Source organism: Delphinus delphis, chromosome 11 (genome assembly GCF_949987515.2).
Source record: "Delphinus delphis chromosome 11, mDelDel1.2, whole genome shotgun sequence".
Classification (NCBI taxonomy): Eukaryota; Metazoa; Chordata; class Mammalia; order Artiodactyla; family Delphinidae; genus Delphinus; species Delphinus delphis.
In genome coordinates, this window is record NC_082693.1 from 95,035,998 (window position 1) to 95,041,722 (window position 5,725).

The window sequence follows — 5,725 nt, forward strand, 5'->3', positions numbered from 1 at the left end:
CTGCAGGCACAAAATTTAAGAGGGAATCAGAAAGCTCAGTAACCAAAACAAATAGCATCTAAAAAAAATTATTGAAGTATAGTTGATTTACAACAAATAGCATTTTAATGTAATTTTTTAAAAATCAAAATTAGATGATGAACAAAATATCAAGAAAAAATTTTAAGGACAGGATGAATAACTGTGTCCAGTTGAGGAGCCATGCTGGAGAGGCAAAAGGAAAAATCTGTCTTTCCTTCCAGGCCCTGTGACAGAGTTTGGTTCAGTCGTTAAACGACTGTTGTGCCAGACAGTGTGTTCTGGGTCCCAGGAACACCGTAGGGAACAAAACAAGAACCCTGCCCTCAAGAAGCTTTTGTTTTCTGTAGGATGCAGATAGCAAATGGAACCATCTCCGTGGGAGGGAAGACTGAACTCTTTTTTCTGCACCTCCTGTTCCATCTAGATCTGGTTTCTATGACTCTGGGTGCTGGCAGGGCCCAAGACCCCTCCCAGGGTCCACCTCATCTAGAGCCTGTTGGTGGTGCTGGAACTGCCTAGATTAATCTCTGATATCTCACAGTCAATACCTGTTCCTTTGCTTAAGAATTCCTAGGGAACTGGGTAAATGCAGATACCTGGGTCCCACCCCTGGTTCTGGGATCTGGAAGCTGTAGGGTGGGGCCCACAGGGCAGGGCAGGTTTTTTCCTCCTAGGGTTCGATCCACCTTTCCAAAGATAAGCTCCCTGACAGTAGCACGCCAGTGCCTTAGATCTGTAGTGAACTAGTTTCCTTACAAGTACCTTTCACAGTCTCACCCTGGATTTTCACCATAACCCATTTCACAGACGAGGCCTCTGAAACTCAGAGGGGGATGAGTGAACTGCCCTGAGGCACAGACTCAGGAAGACCAGGTGGGGTAGCCCTTATGGCCATCAGTATGTCCCTTTAAGAGGAAGGCTCATGCCTGGCAGCTGGTGCTCAGGGAGGCCCCAGGGAGAGGGAGGGGCAGGACTGGGGAACTGGGACTGGGAGGTCTGGCCAGAAGGATGTTTCCAGAGCACCAAAGGAAGCCAGGCCTGAAAGCAGGGGGCCTGAGACCCCAGCCTGGCAGAATCCTGATCAGAAAGGAAGACTCTTGGTTCCTCTGGGCCAGACAGTGGCTGAGGTTTGGAGGTTAGTGACTTCTGTGTTTGCTTTGGGCAGTGTAGCTCTTCCCTGGCGCGTTTCACTTACTTTTGTTAAGAACCCTCTGAGGTGAGTACCCTTGCACTGTACAGTCAGTTTCCAGAGGTAGGTGCTGACACCAGAGATGTGAAGTGGTTCTCTCAGAGTCACAGCAGAGCCAGGATTCTCATTCAGTTCTGTTCCCCCAAAGCCCACACTTTTCCCTGACCCTGGCTGTTGGTAGAAGGCCAAGTGTCCACATGTTGCTGAGTGAATGAATATAGGAGGTGTTGACCCTCTTTTTCCCTACCTGGAGTGTGGCCTTCTGAGGGTAGGCAGTCCCAGCCCCAGGGGCAGCCTCCGTATAGTGGGGGTAGAGTCAGACCGACAGTTCCTAGGGCTGCCCCTCCACAGCCAGGTGACCCTGGACAGATGCCTCCCACTCTGAGCCTGTTTCACATTAATAAATGGGGCCAACACTGCCAGCCTCTCTGAGCTGTCAGGAAGATGAGGGGTGCAGGGAAGGAGAAGTGCTTAAAGAGGCTCTGCAAAGAACAGGTCAGGGCTGGTTGCTGGTTTCAATTCCATCTTGGTTCAGGGGCAGTGGGAAGTTGGAGAGACTGTGGATGTGGGCTGGTTTTTTCTCCATTTTTCAAAATGCCAGCAGTGCTTACATTGTTTTCACAATAAATAAGTCCATTGAACTTACGCTGAAGGGCGCATGCTCAAAGGTGGTGTTTGTGGAGGGGTGGAGGCTGTTGCTGGGTTGTCATAGGCCCCCTTGGGGCTCCCTTAGCCAAAGACAGTGGGGACAGGGATGGCACTGCCCCACCTGGGGCTGGGGGGCAGGGGCAGTAGCCCCCCAAAACTTGGTGTTAGTGACCTCTGCAGATCAGAACTCAGCCCCAGGACTGTGAGAACTTGGGCAAGTCACTCCTCACCTTTCAAACATCACTTGGGGGATGAGGCTGGTGGGGTGGGGTGCGGTGGCTGGGAGTCTCCCTGGAAGGGGCCTTTGAGGCTATCTGATCCAGAAACTGCCAGATGCAGAAACAGGCCCAGAGAAGGGATGGCTTTGATCAAGGTCTCTGAGGCAGAGGCTCCATCCAGGTTTGTCTGTGTCCAAGTTCAGGGTTTTTATGATCTGCCCTCCCCTGAAATGTCAGCCCTATCAGGACTGAACTGGTGGTTTGATTCACTCAGAGAAGCCTGCTCTGTGCCGGGCACTCAGGTAATCAGAGCCAGGGCCTGCCCTTGGAGAGCCACAGCTGGGGAGAGTGTGCTGGGAGGCACCTACCGGCGGGGAGAGGTTGACCCTGGGTTAGGGAGAGATCAGGAAGGTTCTGAGGAAACGCTGGTGCTGCTTTAGCGCTAAGGGGTTGCTCTGAGGACAGGTGAGGTAAACCAAGGCTGGAGGTGGAAACTGCCTGCCTGCTGTGATAGGCACCCACATATGTAGCAGGGAGTGCGGGTTGGAGAGGTCTGGGGACAAGTTTGAGGAGAGCCTTGATCCATGAGTACAGGGAGCTTGGCTGTTGCCCCGTGGACTCTAGGGGGCGTCACGGAGAAGTTGAGATGTGTGGGGAGCAGGGCACGCTCACGTGACCTGGGATACCCAAGACCCGCCGAGTTTGGCAGTGGGCTGGGCCGCCTGGGTCCACAGCGCCACCTGGTGCCCATCTCCCTCACTGCAGCTTGACTTCGCTGGGCTCTCTAGCTGGGGAAAAGGTAGGAGAGATCTCTACAGGGGACTCTGGGCTCCCAGGCAAACTTGTGGACCAGGACCAGTCCCGGAACCTCTGTCCCCTTCCAAAACAGCCAGGCTTTATGGTCAAGAGCTCACATTCAGGGATGTGCCAGACCCCTACTAGATTCTTTGCCTGCCCTCTCAGGCCAGGGTCCCCATGAGAGCGTGAGGAGACATGGGTCTCATGGTCCAACCTGCCAGCCTGGGCAGGAATCCTCTTACACTATCATCCCACCCCAGAGCAGGGCCCGCCTCCAAGCACACATCTGTGATGAGCATCCTACTCCTATCTAAAGCTCCCTCAGGCTTTGGGGAACTTTGCTGGAATAACTTCTCCTTAGGACTTCCTCTGTCCATCCCGTCAGCCCCCCCACCCCCTCTTCCATGGTTCTCTTCCACCTTGCTGGGGCTGTACAGATCTCTACGTGTCAAGGGATCAAAGCCAGGTACAACAAGGCATGTCTAGCATGTGTGCCTTTGAATCCACAGATACATCTGCAAGGATGTTCACAAAATGTTAACATATCTTAGGATGATGGAATTTTAGGTGACTGTTTTCTCTCATCTTTGTAATTTTACTGATTCCTTACATCTTCTAAATCTATATTATCTTTATACTCACATAACCCCAAAGTTTTCATTTTGGAAAAAACAAATTAAGAAATCTAAGCACATCCCAAACGAAGCTGGAATAGTGCAGTAAACGTGAGTGGCTGACAGTGGCTCTGCAGTCCTGTAGCTCTTGACTCTTTGCATGTTTCACAAGGGCTGTTCCATTTTTCCTGGCACTCTAAGCTCCTGGGGGCAGGGACCAAACCAATTTCCAGAGCTTCTTCACAGCTCTGGGCACAGAGCAGATGCACAATACACCTCACTTCTTGCCTGACAATTGCGCTACCCTCCTCTCTGGTTTTCTGCCACCCGCCCACCCCATTTCCCCCCACCCCCAGTCTGTTTTCAACAGTGCAAATCAATCACATCATTCTTTGACCTACAAGGCCCTGCACTGTTTGGCCCACCGGCCCCTCCAGAAACTACCTCAACACCTCCCACCAACCCCTCTGCTCACGCACCAACTGCTCTGGCCCCCGTTCAGTCCCTCCAACGTTCTTTCACTTGCTGCTCCCTCTGCCTGGAATGCTCTTCCCTCAGATCTGTGCTTTGTCATTTAGGTCTCAGATCAAACATCACCTCGTCACACAAGGCTTCCCCAGCCTCCTAAAACATCCCCCTGTCCCCCCCGACTCCCACCACACACTATGCTGCCACCTGGTTTTATTTCTTCCCTAGCGCAATTGCCACCTGAGATTGCTGAACTTGTCTACCCTGTCTCCCCAAGTCTCCCTCAGCTTCCCCAGAATTTAACCCCTGCCCGGGCAGAGGCCTTATCAGTCCTGCTCACCACTGTACCCCAGCAAAGAGCCCAGTGCCGCTTGACACACGGTAGGCTCCCAGGGAAGTTTGTGGGGTTGAATGAACGAACCCCACAGTGACTTGTCATGAGTCACAAAGTCTAAGGGTAAAGTATCTGTTTTCTGCCATTCCCCCCACCCGATGCAAACAGTGCAAGTCTGCAGTACCTTATCTTGTAAACCGTCCTCAGCACAGAGAATTGGTCAGGGCCTCGGCACAGAGCTGGCTGGCAGGAGTCCTCAGTCAGTGGCTGTTGAATGGATTCCGTCCTCGGCCTGACATTCATCGATCATTTAATCTGTGCCAGGCACTGGGCAAAATGCATTCCATTTACTCTCTTCAAAACCACCCTGTGAAGTAGGTACCAGTTCCCCCATTTTACAGATAAGGAGATAAACAGACTGGCCCATATGTGGCAAAGTTAGGACTTCAGCCCAGGCTGTGTGATCTCAGACCAGGTGCACATTTTTTTTTGGCTGTGCCACGTAGCTTGCAGGATCTCAGTTCCCCAACCAGGGATTGAACCCGGACCACGGCAGTGAAAACACCACATCCTAACCACTAGACAAACCACGGAACTCCCCCAGACCAGGTGTTCTTAAAGGACTCCTGCTTCTGAAAATGTCAGCTCTTGGGAAGCAAATATGTCAGTCAAAGCCACCCGCCCTCTGTGTCCTCTGGAAAGACAGAATCTCTTGTTTAATTTTTAAGCTAGCATGTTGGAAAGATACAGTGCTTCAATGATGAGGTCTCAGCTGGGTGGTGGTGAGAACACAGCCTGGATACAAGAGCTCAGCCACTCGCCACATGGATAACTTAGTTTCTCTGCACCTGTTTCCCCATCTGTAAAACGGGACCACTGCTCACATCTCACGTCCATTGTGAGTGGAAGGTGCTCACTCAAAGTGGCCTGACTGAACCTGCAGACACCAGCAGCCAAGCTGATGAGCCTGGTCCTATCAGGGGACATTCAGAGAGCTGTCCACCCACCCCAACACTTGTTCAGTGAGGTGACAGTAACAAGGTGGGGAGAGATCCCTGGGGCCACAGTCCCAGCCTACAGCCAAACTGAAGCCAGAAGTGAACACTTCTTGGTGAGGTCAGAGGTCCTCTGAGATCTCAGAGGTTGGGGCCAGCAGGTCAGGCTTTTGAGTCTTACTCCACCCCCAGTCACGAGGTGACCTTGGGCAAGTCGAGTTCTCTCTGGGCCCTTTCCCCATCTTTATAATCCAATGGTGAAAGTCATACATTCTTCTCTGCTCTTGACACTTATTATCCACAAGGTGTACAACCAAGCAAAGGCGGCATAGCCAGACTCAGCATATTTAGGCTCAGAGGGAGACAGATGAAGCAGCAGCCTGGAGTTGCTTCATGGTGGATGCATACCCAGACCTTCAAGCGCTACCCAGATGCCGCAG